At 41.5% G+C, this 18,578-nt stretch overlaps 1 pseudogene; it reads left to right on the top strand.

The window, feature by feature from the left end:
• Positions 1-4,944: 4,944 nt before the first annotated feature.
• On the top strand, positions 4,945-5,324 carry LOC127184187 (40S ribosomal protein S26-like; annotated as a pseudogene).
• The last annotated feature ends 13,254 nt before the right edge of the window (positions 5,325-18,578 follow it).

Below are 18,578 nucleotides of genomic sequence, written 5' to 3'. Positions count from 1 at the left end.
CAAAACCATAATAGGTGTGCCTCAGGGAGGCAGAGCACTAGGGTCTATGTGACAACTGCTTCCAAGGTACCTCAGGAGCTCAAACCTCAAAGAGTTCCAGAATGGACTTGAGAATTTAAAGCAGATCTGCGTGATGGCCATGGGTCTCATACTTGGAGAAACTGTAGACTAAAATACATGTTTACTATAAGACATAGCTGCCCATTCCTAACAATCTCCTCCTTGATAGTATTTATGGGAGAGAGGGTATATATATATATATTTGAAGATATGAAATATAAAACTAAACAAAAATAAAAGAACAAAGAAAGAGACACACAAAATAATCTGTAAATTAATTGTTACTCATATGGGAAGTATGTTTCCATTTCTTCATGTCATAAAATATGCTGTGAATTTTCATTGTTAATTGAAAATGCAGTGACTTCATAAAAACTTATACTAATATTATATATATATATACAGCAGACATGCCGCTAGCCACCTCCTTCCACACTGCCTCTGTGTGGGTTTAAAGTCTTTTTTTTTTTTTAAATTTTGTTTTTATTTATTTATTTTAAAATATTTTTAGTTTTTATGTATACATTTATATTATTATACATGCATAAAATAATCTACATACAGCAAGAAGAACCACAAAAATAATTAGGAATTACATTACTGTTACATTCATAGTGTTTTGGCTATTTGTATTTGGCAACCTTGAAGAAAACATCTTTCCTATCTTGGGTTTAAAGTCTTAATCCACTTATAGTCACTTCAAGCTAACAGGACAGTTGCAACTTCACACACAGGCCTTAAATAGAGGTTAGTGTCAGATGTTCTATTTCTATGACAAGCCACACGGAAAGCAAGTTATTTGCAAAATCCAACAATGCCAAAATCCTCAGTGGTAAGACCCTCAAATATTAAACTAAAGCAAAATTTCTGAAAAAAATCCCTTTGAAACCATACTCCATCCAATCTTGGCTATCATGTGTATGCCGTAACTACTATGAAATCTCTTGTTCTTTAATCCAGAAGCTAGGTGATAAGGAGTTGGTGAAAGCTATGTACATTAGCCTCATGAATCTGATGCTCTGTAGTCAGCCTGACTGTGGGTCTTCTGTGTCTCACTAAAGTTAACAGTGAGCATGAAATTGTACACACTGTGGGAACAGGTGCAGACTGCCCTCAACAGCAACCAGGACTGGTTCCTGGAGGCACAGTGGGTTTACAATCCTTCTGCAAGGATGCTCATGTTACTTTGCATAGCCCCTTAGAAAACTGCTGAAGCTTTCCATCTACAGTTTTGTCAGTGATATTTTTTCCTAGAGTAAAACTTTTACAAATATATTAGCTTACAACTATGTCAGTGCTCATGCTCCTTGCTGTGTCTAAATCTCCACAAGTGTTCTCCTCCAGTGACAGCTTCTCTCCTGACAGATCTCAGACACAATTGAGGGAGATACTGAGCAATGAGTGTCTGTGTCTGTGTGCTCGTGTGTTTGTAATATTATACATTGAAAATGGCAGGGAGCAAAGAGTTATGATAGCTGGAAGTTGTTATTTTCACCTTGAAGATTATATATAAAATATTATATATGTGTATATATTACCTATATTTATATATTACCCACTTGTATGGAAAGGTAGTCAAGAGAACATATGCATAAATAGATATGGTAAATAATTTACTTTTACATGGAGGAAAGAAATAGTCTATGTAGAAGTGTTATTTGCCCAACAAACCAGAGGGTAAGATAGGGAACAAGGCTTTAAACACCAACCTGAAAGTCTAATGCACTAAGATACCCCTGTGCACGGGAGGGAAAGCAGACTTCTGCTCAGGAAAGGAGATGGGTATAAATTGTTGAAGCCTTTTCCTAACTGGCTAAGGATTTTGAAAATGACATTTTGCCTTGAATGAACACTAGGCTTGCTTTTCTCGAGATCAGTGGAGACGCTTGAAATAGCTAAATAGTCTAGTCATGTCTGGGGTATGTTCATCACGCTCAACCATTAGTACATGGTAGACTGTTCACAAGAATGTCAGCAAGAACATTTACAATACTGCTAAGCTAAAAGCTTCAATTTTTATTTTATTTAAAAAAAATTTTTTATTTATTCTTTGTGTTTCGCACCAGGCACCCCAATCCTACTCACTTCTATGCCTTCATATATGCCTTCTGCGTTTGCAACCTCTCCCACAAAGAAAATTGAAAACATCTTTTCTTGGAAGCTGTATTTTGTCACAATGTGACCTACATTATACACTTTTTCCTCACACATATAATTGCAAATGTTCATTGCAATGGGTCATTGGTCTGGTTTGAGGCCTCTGGCTTCTGCTACAGTATAAGGCTAGATCTTCACTGGGAGTCCTCTCAGATATCCTGCTGTTGTCTTATGTCACTGAGATGCAGCAACTGTTGATCTGTAAGACAGGCCCCTTCATGTGCTCAAGCAGTTTATACATGGTGTAAATGTTAAGGTGGGATCAGGGGACTGGGTTGTAGCTGACTTAGACAACCTCCCAGCTCTCCTGTACAAACACTACCAAAGCAGGCTCTCCAGCACTGCTGCAGATAGCCCACCCAATTATGGGTATGTGGTGTGTGTGTGTGTGTGGGTGGAGTGGGGAGATGTGCATGTGTGAGTGCAGCACTGAAGGGAAGGCAGAGGAGGAGGATCCCCTGGAGATAGGATTACAAGCAGGCATGGACCACCCAGAGCAGTGCTGGGAATCTACTCAGTTCCTCTGAAAGGACAGCAGTATCTGTTCTTAACTGCTGAGTCATTGCTCCAGCCTAAGTTTCAATTCTTCTCATGAATTTTCAAAGGAATATAGTGAGCAGATAAAGAATGTAAGAGGCCTACTCCAGAGTGCTAATATATAACAGAATTCTAAAAATTATCCTTTGAGTTAAAATATTCACCTATATATTGATAAAATTAATTACTTCCTCAGTCACTTTAGTATCCACCGGTGGTGAGGCTAATCGTTATCAGGAATTTAGAACTTTACTGGATGTTGACAAACATGGCTAATGCTGAGCTCATCCAATCTGCCACATGTGACAGTGGCCTGAATAAAGATAGCATTAAACAGAATACATAAGCACAAAGGAAAACATGCTAATTTTGACTTTTCTTCATATTTTCTGACTGAAGAAGCAGCCCAGGAGTAGAAGGAACTCAAATTTGAAAGGAAGCTTGCAGTTTTCAAACATATCTTGATTTTCTATCTATATTAACAAACATTGAACCCTCACCTTTTCCATGCCCTGGCTGTAACGAAGTCACAGCCTCTGCTCCTTGCATAAAAGAAGTGGTTTTCATGTGTGCATGCCTATTTATTTATGTTTTGCCTACCTCTAAGAACAAATGCTGTCCTAATGCAGGTACGCATGCCTCTGGGCCTAGAAATGTCTAAATGAACAAATAGATTCTAGTCCTGGTGTTGACATTAAAAGCACAATTTAAAATTTACATTTGTATAAATGAATGGAAATATCTTTAATTCTACCTTTATCCACTTGACATACTGTCAGCCTCTATGCTATTCATGCTGTCAAATATCAAATCAAAGCAAAAGTATCCAAGAGAGAATATGGAATTAGCATTGAAACTTACATATTTTAGCCTCATGCATTTTACTGAGTGGTCTTTGTGTTACAGAAACTTATTATATCTAATTCATTTTCATTATGGTTGTTTAGCCAAATTTTAATAAATCAAAAGTCAAACTGAAAAAAAAAAACACCCCACACAACAACAATAGTATGCCATGACTTACAAAATAATCTAAACCTTGCTTCCCTTAATGGTCCTGTTTGAATAGGTATGGCCCTTTTAGACTCATGTGTTTGAATGAGTGACCCATAGGGAGTGGCACTGTTAATGTGGCCTTGGCGTAAGTATGGCCTTGTTGGAGGAGGCGTGTCTTTGTGGGGGCAGGATCTGAAGTCTCCTGTGTTCAAGCTGTAACCAGTGTGGTACACAGTCTCTTGTTGCTGCCTCCAAATCAAGATGTAGAACTCGCAGGTCCTCCAGTACCATGTCTGCCAGCATGCTGCCATGCTCCACCATGCTAATGGACTAAAACTCTGAAATTGTGACTCAGCCCCAATTAATGTCTTCCCAATTAACTGTCCCAATTAAATGGTTGTTGTGGTCACAGGATCTCTTTACAGCAATGGAAACCCTAGCTAAGACAGGTTCTTTACAGAAACACTAAGTTTTCGGTGATTCCACGGGTTGTAAAACCTGTTCTTTTGGAAAACGCCCAACAGCTAAATACAAGCTCCAGGTTCTGGAGTTATGAATAGTTGTTAAAAATATGTGAGTGCTGAAACTGAGCCTGAGTCCTCTGTAAGAGCAACAAGTGATCATATCCACTGAGAGAAACCCTGTCTCAAAAAAACAAAAACAAAACAAAACAAAAAAGAGACTAACCTTGGAATATAATTCCATGTTGTGAAGTGATAAAATCTTAAATATACAAAAAATTATTTTTTCGCAAGGTCAAGGCAGTCAGCCAACTAAGATCCTTCATTCTCATCATCCTGTATAGCCATTGTTTCCATGAAATAGAATTCAGCCTGAGTTCTAATCTTTAACTTCTACAGAATTTTCTAAATAAACATTTATCTTGTCAGTATTTGGAATCATCATAACTCTACAAAAACAAATACCCTGTAACTTTAACTGTAAGTTCTCTGATGAGATGGCACAAATGAAAGTCACTCTGTCAGTCTGGGGATCCGTTGGTGAAGAGAGAGATCAGATTTGGTATTTTCTATCTGCAGCTTTGCACTCCTGCCTGTCAGGTATCTGGCGGTGCCTAGAGGGTTACAAGTATTTTAATTCATGTGGTGATATGATTGCTGCTTCCTGCCTGGGCAGTAGTAACATTCTGATTAAAGAGTATCAAGGTGCTCTCTTTCGGGTCTTGGCTCCAAGATGACCAAAAAAAGGAGAAACAACGGCCGTACTAAAAAGGGCCGTGGCCACGTGCAGCCAATTTGCTGCACGAACTGCGCCCGGTGCGTGCCCAGGACAAGGCCATTAAGAAGTTCGTCGTCCGGAACATTGTAGAGGCCGATGCTGTCAGGGACATCTCCGAAGCCAGCGTCTTTGACGCTTATGTGCTGCCCAAGCTCTACGTCAAGCTGCATTACTGCGTGAGCTGTGCCATTCATAGCAAGGTGGTCAGGAACCGATCCCATGAGGCCCGGAAGGACCGAACACCCCCACCACGGTTTAGACCTGCTGGTGCTGCACCACGACCTCCACCAAAGCCCATGTAAAGACAGGACAGAAGAAAAAAATATTTTGGACAAATAAAATGGGAGTTACACTTAAAAAAAAAATAAAATAAAGAGTATCAGGTGACTTAGTGATTGCCCCTTTCTATTGGTTCTAAAACATTCATGGTCACTTCTTATCTATTCTGTGTTTAATAATTTTCTTTCTCCCCTCTTCTCTCCTTCACTCCTAGCTTGTTTCCTTGCTTGCTTCCCTCCTTCCTTTCTTTCTTCTTTTTTCCTTCCTCCCTTTTGTTACACCAGTTTTATTTGGATAAAAAGCTTTCTCTGATGTATATAAATTCAGGACATTTGATCAAAAGACAGCACTGCAATTCTACCTTCTCTGCTTTTTGTATTATTCAAAGGAATGCAATTTGAAATTATCTCATTCTATCAGCCTCAATTTCATTTACATTTGAAATGGGAAAACATGCCACACTTGTATTATAGGTGTTAAAATTGAAGGGAAAAGTATGTACCATTTAATGACAATTTTGAAATACTTGTATATGATCAAAAGAAGTTTAAAAATATTCCAGTGCCATGGCCAGAGTATTGGTTCTAGGAGCAAAGGTGCTGGTGCAATCTTGGCAACTCATGTTCAAGCCAATAGCAGACGTCAATAAAGAAGAATATGTTCTCCAAATATGTTCTGTGGAGTACATAGTGCCCCCCACATACACACACACACACACGAAATATTGTCTTAAATAGCATATCCTTAATTTCCAGAAAGCTGCTATCACAGCCTTTACGTTCTTTATAATATGCCTTATTGATACCAGCACTCTTACTCTCTGCAATTGCAGGACCACAACTGGTCCCCACAGCTGCACACTCAAATGCTTGTCAAAAACAACAGCATCCGTCGTAGAAGACCAACACTATCAATAGATGTGGAGGCCATTGCCCTTCTCTTTGACCCTAATGCAGCAGTCTCTAATAACAACAGCACTTTCACGTTCTGTCTTTACTGTGAGAAGTGCAAAGGGAGGATAGTCACCCAGACTGTATAGTGAAGGCTCTCACCTGGTAGTTTTCATAGCAATGACGACCACGGAATTGCTACGGTTTTCTCTAATTAACAAAGGAGGACAGCAACTTTAATTAATAACCAACAGCAAGGAATTTAATTTTAGAGTTTGCTTGCTTTGTGAGCATTAACATAAAATTATGCTTTCCATCGCCTTGGGCAGAAGGGGCTTTGGAATTTCTTGCCAAAGAAAGGTTTCCACTGCATTAGTGTCATGCTTTATTTTATGTTCATATATGGGATATTGTAGAGAAATTATCTAGGTCAGTGCCTGTTACCTTCCTGCTTTGACAGCCAACAGGTGCTGTTCTAAAGTTTAGCCCTCATCTCCTAAGATCTTTTCCTTCAGCATTTCCCCATATCCAAAATGCTGTTTATCAGTAGAAAAAGTCTGCAGATGAGAAAAGGACACATACAGGCCAAATGTCAGCACGCTGGGCAGCAAGGATCCTCTCTAAATGAAGTAAGAGTGTATGACAACTTTGAGACAGCGTCTCCTCTCAGCTCAGAATCAGTCTCTACATGCCAAATTTAATGTCTATGATAAGAATTTCTCTACACTTTACATCGAGATTTCTCATGAAGAGTGCTCAGAATATCAACCCAGAGACACACTAAATGTCCTGGAGAGTGTTGGTGACATTGTAAGTGTATGGCCTGAAAGAAGTTTTGGTTGTGTAAATTATAGTTAAACATAATATAAAAGATATCCTCTGTATAAGACTTCCCCGTCTCTAGTGGAAATTCTGCCTGATATCTGCAGCAACACAGTTACTCAAATGTGTATACTTAGAATAACATTGGAAAGGGTAAAAGTAAGCATGGAATAAAAAAGATTAAATGAGTTGGGTGTTGAGGGGGCAAGGCAGGGAAGGATTATTTTGGCGGGATTACACAGTAAGAAATATGGTTCACCTCATGAGCCAGGAAAATGAGTGAAAGGCTGGGGTCCCACATGTATCTCTGAAATAAGATCTTAAGCCCTAATGGCCTAAGGTTCTCCACTAAAGCCTCAGCTCAAGCCCCATTGCAACACTTAAGAGCATCACCCAGGAGTCAGAACCTGTGATGCCTCTGAGGACATCACACCTATTATTTGTAGCAGACAATTAATGAGTTATTGCATAAATTTATTATTTATTTGGATTTTCTGTTTCCTTGTTTATGAATATGGAGACATTATCCATTTCTTCTAAGCTTTCCAGTTTGATTTTTTTGTGTGTGTGTTAACAATAATGTCTCTTGAACCTTTGCATTTCTGTGGTATCATTTGTCTTCATTCATACTTTTACTTGTTATTTCTTCTTTTTTATTTCAAAAATCATTTGCAACTTTGTTTAGTTTTTCAAAAAATAAAAGTAAAACTCTGTTTTTATTAATATATTCAACTGTTTTCCATGACCTTACTTTATTTCTTTTGTCATCTACATTTTCTCTTTGAAGTTTTTGCTTTAGATAAGCTGGAGGTAAATGCTTGCCCGTTCTTCTTTGGTGACAATCTAAATGAGTCTCATTACCTATCATTCATTTTCTGCGAATATTGGATCTTACCATTGGTCTCTTGAATGCAGCACATGATTATATCTCATATTTTATCCATTTACTAAACTACATCTTTATATTTGACAATTCATTCTCATCTACAGGCTGGAGAGATGGGTACTGAGTTAAGATCACTCATTTGTTCCTGTGGTAGACCTGGGCTTGTTTCTCAGTGCCCATTGTGTCACTCACAACCATCTGTAAATCTAGCCTCCCTAGTTACTGCAGACAGCTGGTACAAAGACATACATGCAACCAAGAAACACACAAAAAGAACCATACTAAAACTCACATACCCAAATCATACAATGGAAAAAAGATAGCATCTTCAACAAATGGTCCTGGCAGAACCAGATATCTACTTGCAGAAAATTCAAATAGATCCTTACTTATCAGCTTGAGCAAAACTACAGTCCAAGTGGATTAAAAATCTCAACATAAAACCAGACACACTAAATCTAAGTGTAGAAAAGGTGGGGTAGAGCCTTGAGCTCATGGGCACAGGAGCCATCTTCCAAAGCAGAACACCAACAGTTCAGGCTCTAAGATCAGCAATTAATACATGAGACCTCGTGAAACTGAAAAGCTTCTGTAAAGCAAAGGACACTGTCAACAAAACAACAGCATGCAGACTAGGACAAGAGCTTCACCATCCCTACATCTGATTGAGGGCTAATATCCAACATATATAAAGAACTCAAGAAAAACACCACCAAGCCACATAATCCAATAAAAAAAAATAGGGTATAGAATGAAACAGCAAATTTTTAACAGAGTATCAAATGGCCAAGAAACAGTTAAATAAATGTTTGAAGTGCCTAGTCATCAGTGAAATGCAAATAGAAATGACTCTGAGAATTCACCTTACACCTTTCAGAATGGCAAAACTCAAAAACTAAAGTGACAGCACATGCTGGCAATGATGTGGAGAAAGAAGAATACTCCTCTCTTGCTGGTGGGAGTACAAATTTGTACAATAACTTTGGAAATAAATCTGGCACTTTCCCAGAAAATTGGAACTATTTCAACCTCAAGAACTAGCTATACCACTCCTGGGCATATACCTGAAAGACACTCCACCACATAACAAAGACATTTGCTCAACTATGTTCATAGGACCCTTATTTGTAATAGCTAGAATCTAGAAACAACCTAGATGTCCCACAACCAAAGAATGTATAAAGAAACTGTGGTACATTTACACACTGGAATAGTACTTAGCTATTAAAAATAAGTAAATATTGAAATTTGCAGGCAAATGAATGGAACTAGAAAATATCATCCTGTGTGAGGTAATCCAGACCCAGAAAGACCCACATTGTATACACTCGTTAATAAGCAGATAGTAGCCACATAATACAGAATAGCCACACTATAATACATGCCTAAAGACACATAATAACAAGAAGGATCCTAGGGAGGATGCTTATTTCTCATTCTGAAGAGGAAACAGAATAGTCACCTGAAGCAGCTGAAGAGAAGGAACAAGACAGGGGCCTGCCACAGATGTCCTCTAAAAGACTCCACCCAGTGGGGAATCAAAGCAGATGCTGAGAATAACAGCCAAACGGCATGGAGAACAGGGAGTATTAGGAAGAGTTTGGGGATAGAAGGAACAAGAGCTCCACAAGGAGTCCAATGGAACCTACAAATCTGGTCCTGGGGGAAGGGGTGGACTGCAGAGACCAATGCATCAACCTAGGACCATGCGTGGTGAGGACTTGGACTCCCTGTTCAGATGTAGTCAACAGGCAGCAAAGTCTCCTTGTGGGTCCCCTAATATGGGAAGCAGTGACTATTTCTGGTGTGGACTCTGCTGCCCACTTGTTGATAAATTCCCCATGCATAGTCAGTCTCGCCAGGCCACAGAGGAAGATGATTCATGTAGCCTAGATGAGACTTGATAGGGTGGAGTCAGATGATAGGGGAGGAGGGCTCCCCCTTTCTGAGGACTGGGGAATGAAGGAAGGGTGAATAAAGGAGGAGAGGTGGAACCCTGGAGGCAAGGAAGGATGGGGCTGCAATAGGGATGTTAAGTGAATAAATAAAAAGTTAAAAGTAAATTTAAAAATTTCAGAGTATGGGGCCTGGGGCGATGGTTCAGCCATCAAGAGAATTTGTTGCTTTTCCAGAGATTACACAACTCTCTCTCTCTCTCTCTCTCTCTCTCTCTCTCTCTCTCTCTCTCTCTCTCTCTCTCCTCTCTCTTTCTCTCCCCTCCCGCCCCCGCCCCACTCTCTTTCTCTCTCTTCCTAATTTTTAATATATTTTTAAACATATAGGTTATTGAAGGTGGAGAAGTCTCAGCCATTATGAGTGTGGTGACTCTTCCAGAAGACCTACATTCATTGTCCATCATGCACACAGGTGGTCACAAAGTAGCTTAATCACCTCAAAGTCTCACTCCATCATGAACACAGGCCTCCTGGAGGCTACATCCTACAGTCCTAATTCCAGTTAACCTTCCACTTCCATGTAATACAGCATCTCTAAGAGTAGGTAGTCAGAGTAGGAGGCCAGCGGAGAGTAATGACTCTAATTCCAGGTGAAAGTCCCATGATCCTCTCTTCCTTCTACTACACAGCGCTACCAATTCCATTACCTTTACCATAGGGCTAGAGATTGTTGTGCTGGTCTGTTCTAATAGTTGCCATGGCTACCAGTACACACTAATCTGTTTTCAAAAATGGCGATAAGATAATCATGTTAAGCCATACTATAGACTGATGGGCCAGACAGAGCCAACCTACTGAATTGACACTGGGCATTAAATAAAAGAGCAATCAATTTGAAGATGGGAGAATGGAATGAGAATATAGAATCTCACTTGCTGTTTGTTTGTTGCAGCCTAGATGTCCTTCTCAAACTCCCAGGTACCTTTCACACTCCTGAGTAACCTTTTGTGAGGCCAAATCATATGTGCTGCTCCAGTCAGCTGGTGGTACTTGAGTGGCTGCATTGAAAACGCCTTTCCTGTTTATAGTAGCTCTTTGTGGGGTTCAGATCACATCCTAAACACTTGTCCCATTGTCGAACACTCCCCCATGTGTTAGGTCACAGATACTAATGTCATCACCAGGTGGTGCTTCAGGAATGGAGGCCCTACCTCTCAGTTGTCCTTTCCAAGTCACTGAGAACCTGAGTCTATGTTTCCTTGAAGACTGTTGCTGACAAGGTTTCTAACACACTGAACACCACAGGGTTGTGAGGCAGAGCTTCTTTCCTGTACTCTATTCTGTTGACCAGGTCCCAAACCACAATCACAAGACTTACTGCTCTGATTTACACAAGAGTATAGTTCATGGAGAGTGTGGAGCTGGAACACCTCTAACTCAGCGGGAGATTTTTCTAATTGAGTGTTGAGAGGCAAGCGAGATGCTCTGTGATTAAGAATGCTTGCTTCTAGACCTAAAAACACCTTAGTCCCTAAAAAACTAAGTTTAATAGATTGTTCCATGGTTCTTCTTGCTGTATGTAGTTTATTTTATACATGTGTAATAATATAAATGTATTGTAAAAAATAATTAAAAATTGCAAATTTAAAAAATGTTTCACTATCACAAGGACCAAACATCTGACAAAGACAGTTGTATCCTGATTCAAAAACCAAATGGCATTGTATAGTGTCCTCTGATATCACACCAGTTAGGAAGCTAGCTGAGCATAGGCCAGCTGCTTAGTCATTGATGCCTGAGCCTTGCCTTTTCCTGCTTCAGCATTGTGAGCCCTGACTTCCTACTCCACCCCAGGCATTAGTGACGTCTCACAAGTTCTTGCCTCCCAGAGTGATAAAGACAAAATATTTAAATACCAGAATAGATTGCACAAACAAATATCCCCATGCACATATTAAGTGCCAAATAGATAAATATTATGAATTGGTAACAATTTCCCTAAGCGACTTCCACTTCCTCCATCTATTTCTACCTATTATAGGTAAATGTTCTGTTCAATTTAAACTGACTTGGTAGTCATTTTAACAATAATATTTCTTGTCATCATGGACATGGCATGGTTTTTCATCTTCTAGTATCTTCTACAGTTTGTTTAGTGGCCACAATTGAATGTTGTTGGTTTCTATTAAGGAAATTTTAATTTTCTACTTCAATTATGGCAGGGGTCTTGTTATCTACAGTTGAATAGGTTGCAAGTTGTCTTTAAGAGCATGAAATCTATTATTCCAAACCCTCCTGATTTTCAATAGATGTTATTCTGATGGTTCTCCATTTATATCTTGCTATGTATTTCTCTTGTGCATCTTTCAATATCATATTTGTTTTATGTAGTTAGTGACTGTATGGTTATACGGAAGTGGGGCTTTCTTTGAAACTTTCTCCTTGGTGTTCAAAATAATAAAAATCCTCTGGCCCATAAAGAGGAATCTGCCCCAATATTTGAAACAGTTTATTAAGATTTTATTGAAAATGCCTTAAGCATGGAATTCTTGTCCCTTTTCCATGCTCACAATTCACAAAGTTGGTGTCTAGGTTTGGTTTCTATTTCTATGAGAAAGACCATGAGTGTACTGGTTAGTTTTATGTTAGCTTTACACAAGCTAAAGTCATCTGGGGTACTTTAATTAAGAAAATGGTTCCCTAAGATCAGGTTGTAGGTAAGCCGTAGGGCATGTTCTTAGTGGGTGATTGATAAGAGTACCCAGCCATTGTGGGTAGGATCATGCCTGAACTAATGGGTCTTGGTTTTATTAGAAATCAGTTTGAGCAAGCCATGAGGAATATACCAGATAGCAGCATGCCTCCAATGCCTCTGCATTAGCTATTGCCTCCAGGTACCTGTCATAACTTCCTTCAGTGATGGAGTATGATGTGGAAATGTAAGCTAAATAAACCCTTTTTACTCCAACTCGCTTTTGGTCATGCTGTTTCAGCATACCAATAGTCACCCTAACTAAGAAAGAAGTTGGCAATAGGGTGACGTGGTATTCCTGTGGGAGACCTAGCCATGTTGTTTTCGGGAGGACTGTGAAAGGGCTTTAGAACTTTGGGATAGAAAAGCTATTGAATGTTGAGAGCTCAGCTGGCTGTTCTATGGAAGCTTGGAAAATAAGAATGCTGAGAGCAGTATAGTGGATGGAGGCCTGGCTTGTGAAGTTTCATTTTGTATGAATAATCTGTGATGTCTTGTCAGCCAGAACTGAAGAATCACCCACTATCCTTAACAGGAGACGTGAACCACTAATGTAAAACATTCATTTTACTGGACCAGTAGATGCTGGAACTCAAGAATCAACTATGATTAACAAGAGACATTAACCACATTTGTTTTACTTGGATAATTGACGCAGGTTATCTGGAGCTGAGAAATTAGAATTAAATTAATCAGAGACTAGCATTGTTTTTTGTTTGTTTGTTTGTTTTTGTTTTTTTGTTTTTTGCTTCTTAGATTTAGTATGCATAGTAATATAGAGCCCACAGAAACAGAATTCTAATGTGACAGAAGATGCTCATAGGAGTTTAGAATGGGGATCAAGGTGATGTTAAGGGTTTGCCTCTAAAACTCTGAATCTCAGTCTGGTCCTTCTTCCTGTTCCCTCTCCTGCGCAGTCACACCCTGGCCCCCTGGCTCCCAATTGCCCAGAGCAGTGCAGCTTCACTGGAGGAGAGTTAACCCTCACCATCAGAGGCTGTGATCATGCAGAGGAAGTCAGGGAAATCTTTGGCCCAAATCACCCAGCTGGAATCCCTCACCCAAGCCCCTGGATGGATCCCTTGCAGCTCGTGCTTTCAGGGTGACAGCCCTGATTGTGCTTTGCAATTTACAAGGGCGGAGTCATGCCTCTCTAACCTACTAAAATTCCAGGGCAAAGTGGATGGGTCACTGTTCACTGGTTCTCAGTGGTGCCACTGGCATCCACAGCTTAGCCTCTGCATGCAGGATCAGCTCTGGCTTCTGATGTGGCTGCTTGTTGTCAGGAAGGATGCAGAAGTACAGCAGCTTCAGCGCAAGTGCCACCTTTATCTTTCTCATGGCCGAAGTCTGTCCTATGCAGTTCCTGTGTACCACAGAGAGAGGAATAAAGGCCAGAGGGACCTATCCTAGATGTCCTCTGGATCAAAATGGAAGGGGCCATTGACCTCAAGGTCCCGCCACACACTTTACTTGTGATAGGTTCCAAAAATATTGATGATGCAAATGTCTGGGTTGCAGCAGCAGAAGACCATTATGACTGGGAAAGGCAGCCACAGACTCTCCTTGAAGCACATAGTCAGAAATGGCAGCTGGGCCAGGTCAGCTCCCAACTATCTGGCCACAGCCTATTAGTTCTCATCAGGATAGCCTGCATCCCCTTCCTTTGTGTGCTCCCTAGGCCATCTTGCCAAGGGGCAGTGACAAAACTGTGGGCACCAGAGAGCGTGTCAGAGGTTCAGCAGCAGCCCTTCCCCCCAACACATGGAGAATCCATAGTCTATCAGGGGCACCAGAGAGCGTGTCAGAGGTTCAGCAGCAGTCCTCCCCCCCAACACATGGAGTATCCATAGTCCATCAGGGGCACCAGAGAGCGTGTCAGAGGCTCAGCAGCAGCCCTCCCCCCCAACACATGGGGAATCCATAGTCTATCAGGGGCACCAGAGAGCGTGTCAGAGGCTCAGCAGCAGTCCTTCCCCCCAACACATGGAGAATCCATAGTCCATCAGGGGCACCCGAGAGTGTATCAGAGGCTCAGCAGCAGCCCTCCCCCCCCAACACATGGAGAATCCATAGTCTATCAGGGGCACCAGAGAGCGTGTCAGAGGCTCAGCAGCAGCCCTCCCCCCAACACATGGAGAATCCATAGTCTATCAGGGGCACCAGAGAGCGTGTCAGAGGCTCAGCAGCAGCCCTCCCCCCAACACATGGAGAATCCATAGTCCATCAGGGGCACCAGAGAGTGTGTCAGAGGCTCAGCAGCAGCCCTCCCCCCCACACATGGAGAATCCATAGTCCATCAGTTAACTTGAAAAGGACATCATGGTTCTCTGCATGCATTGTTCTTGGCTGGTGCATCCATTTGTGCATGTCCCCCTGTGCCCAGATCCGCAGGCCTTGATGATCTCCATGTGCAGCTCCTGCTCCCTCCTAGCCCTTCCATTCCCCCCACTTTCCCTACAACTTTCAGCACTCCACCCAGAGTCCAGCTTTGAGTCCTAGAATCTGTCCCAGATCCAGACCCAGAAAGACACGCATGGTATATACTCACTTATAAGTGGGTATTAGTCGCACATAGATGTCCTCTGAGAGACTCCACCCACTGGGGGATGGGGACAGATACTGAGGCTAGCATTCCTGAGGTGAAATCTCAGAGTTGCCTCAGAGTCCTCACACAGAGTCTGTCTTCAGTAGGCAACCAAGACTGGCCCTTATGCCAGCAGGTCAACTTAATAGTGTCAGAGTCTCCTGAGGTACTGGTTTTCAAGGTATGACGTGGTCATGGAGAAACACTGGGGCTTTGCACTATGAAGATAGGCCAGGAGAAGCTATTAATGAAAGTGCAGCCCCTTGCAGCAGAACAACCCAGCATTTAGACCAACACCATGAGACCACCAAGAACAGCAGCAGTAGAGCAGCGCAGAGCCTTAGCTTAGAAGACAGAAAAGGTAAAGGGCTCAGATAATACATCTGGACTTACTTTCTACCTCATGGTTCTGAAGGTTCTCATTCCGGGTCAAGTGGCCCCACTGCTTTGGGTTTATGTCATGTATGTTGACTGGCAAAGACAGAAAGCATTGCTCATATCGTAAGCTGCAAAGTGAGAAAGACCAAGAAGGGACCAGGGTCTCACATTTCTCTTTATAACCTAACTTTTCCCATGTCCCCACATCCTAAATGTTCCATTACCTCCCAGAAGTGTCCTTCCAACAACGATCAAACTTTTAAGAAATAAGCCTTAGAGGGACAGTAAAGACCCAAATCATTGCACCTGAGCATTCAGCCTTCCTCAAGGATCAAGCCTTTAAGACATGGCCCTTAAAGGAACATTCAAGACCCAGATCATTACACCTGAGTGTTCAGCCTTCCCTATCCACTTGCTGGCAAAAAAATTCCTAATCTGTCCTCAGCCCATAAATATTTCTCTTGAAAATGACAATTACACAAGCCTCCCTTGCCAACAACCACACACACACACACACACACACACACACACACACACACACACACAGAGAGAGAGAGAGAGAGAGAGAGAGAGAGAGAGAGAGAGAGAGAGAGAGAGAGAGAGAGAGAGAGAGAGAGAGAGAGAGAGAGAACCATGGTTTCTCAGCACTCAGACTAAAACCCTGTTGCTGCCCTTGCTATTAAACTGTCTCTGTCTTTCTATATTTGATACTTCAATAATTGTCATCTCTCAACTTAAAATTTTCTCAGATTGATGACAAAATATTGGACTTGAGAAAGAAAAGTCACACTGGATATTAGGAACAGGTGGCTCCCATGTGGAACAGAGGGGCAGAGGCTGATACCAGCTTTGCTCTCTCTTTTTCTTGTCACAGGAGCATAGAGAGCATAAATGAACATTCAGTTGACATTGGGGAACATGTGTTAAACATTTATCTTCAGGACTGAGCTACCATGGATGGCTTTCTTATCTGTTAAGTAGATGGCTAAAATAAAATCAACTGGACATCCTTTGAGAGTGTGTCTATCTTAAGTCTCACACCTTGATCCATTGTACAACTCTATGGCTTCCTCTTAGTGCCAAGTGCAGAACTCATGTATTGAAAATTAACATCAATGATTACCATCCAGGATTATGGTCAACTAGGCATAAGTTTTTCTGATCAATGTTACTGATCAATTACCTAATTAAAGACAATGAAGGGCCTCTCTGGCCATCAGAATAAATTCTTGTGCAGCTCTTATATCTCTTGGGGCTGGATCTCTGCTGGGGAATCAGCATTAACAATGCATCACACTGTCAAGACCCATGAGAGTTTCTTGTGTGCTCTGTGACTCCAGAAAAGAGTGCATCTCCAGGCAGGGAGGGGACACTTTAAAAATGCTTAGGCCATGCAGAACTCAGCACATCTGCCTCACCAAGGCAAATCACTGAGGGCATTTCAAGGAAGTGCCAAGCAGGGGTGAGAGCCTCACACACACTGCATCCCCTCACATGCTGCCTTCTTCCAACCCTTTATGGATATCTTGTTTATGTAGGGTCCAGACCAATTGGGCCATTCCCAAAATGAAAGGAAACAAACCACTTGTCCCTACATCCAACAGAGACAAGGCAGGCTTCCAGAAGCTCTGTCCTACTCAGATGGACTTAGAACTTATCTATAGTTGGGAGGGAAAAGTTGATGTACTTTGTCTACTCTTCAACCCAACCCACCTGAAAACTTGATCTCTACGTAATTACCTGTTCCCCTCCTATCCTGACTGTTTTGGTGACACAGGCTAGAGATTTACCTTGTGACATGGTTTACTCATTACCCTCTCCAGACACATCTGCATTTCAGAATATGACCCTGAAGAAAGCCTTTTGGTAACTCTGCCTGAAGGAGGGGCACTCCTCTCTGCTCTTGGCATCTTGCATGCTGCAGTTCCCTGGAACCACAGCTTGCTTCTCACCACATTGATGAGGGCATGGAATCTGGCATGTTGTGGTGTTCCCTAGAATCACACCACTTTGAAATCTACCTGAGCATAGGCCAGCAGCTCAGTCACTGATACCTGAAGCCCACCTCCCACTTCAGTATAGTGGGGCCCTGCCATCATCTCTGCTATAATATCCCTTAATACGAATTTGTCTACTATGGTGATCAGGAGAAAAATTAAAATTCCAGCATAGACTGCACAAATAACTGCCATCATACACACACTAAGTGCCAAAATAGATGAATAATATCAATTGGTAACAGTTTCCCTAAGTGACTTGCACTCCCTCTCTCTAATTTCTACCTATTACAGGAAAATGACATTTGTACTTTACATTCATGAGCTCAAAGGTGAACACATATACTGTTCAATGCAGAGACAGCTGCAGATATGATTGTCTCTCCATGGCCATAACACAGCTATTGGATAGAAACTTCTCTCATAGAAAAGGGGGGAAAAGTACCTTCAAAATATAAAACAAAAATGAACATAAGATAAAGCTAGAGTGAGGAACCTCATGTTGGACTCACTACAATCTATCTCTGCATCTTGTCCTCTGAGACGGATGACCTCCTGCCCATCCACTGCCTTGAACAACCACCAAGTGATGAATGCCACCTGTAACTACACCTCTTTTCCTACTTTCTTTCTCCTTTTAACCTTGGTCTCACTTCAGAAGCCACCTGGCCTTGCTGAGGTGTTACGTCAAAATCCACTTGCAGTGTTACAGAGAAAGAAATCTGATTCTTCAATTCCCAGTTCCTCCTCATAAGGACCAGTTGTGACCCTCAGAAGTACTGGGTAACCCTGATTTTTTTTAACAGGCATGGATGGAAATCACTCCCTTACTCTGGAAAAAGGCAGCAGTCCTGTTTCATTGAGGATGCTACACTGACACCTAGTGGTCAACTAAATAATCATTCTGAATACCCTTGCAGTGTTGCTGCTAGCATTTCTCCAAGCTGGCCATTTCCAAGTCCAAGAAATCCAGACAGAGATCTCAGGGCTGGCAGAAGATAATTGAGAGGATGAGGCAGAGAGATCACACTTCAAGGCTAGTCTGGACAACCTACGCTAGGATAACAATAAAACACAAAAAGAAAGGTAGGCCTTGAGTTCAT

The sequence above is a fragment of the Acomys russatus genome, chromosome 32, assembly GCF_903995435.1.
Source record: "Acomys russatus chromosome 32, mAcoRus1.1, whole genome shotgun sequence".
NCBI classification, from domain to species: domain Eukaryota; kingdom Metazoa; phylum Chordata; class Mammalia; order Rodentia; family Muridae; genus Acomys; species Acomys russatus.
The sequence above is the reverse complement of the archived record's forward strand: the minus strand, read 5'-3'. Positions and strand labels throughout refer to the sequence as shown.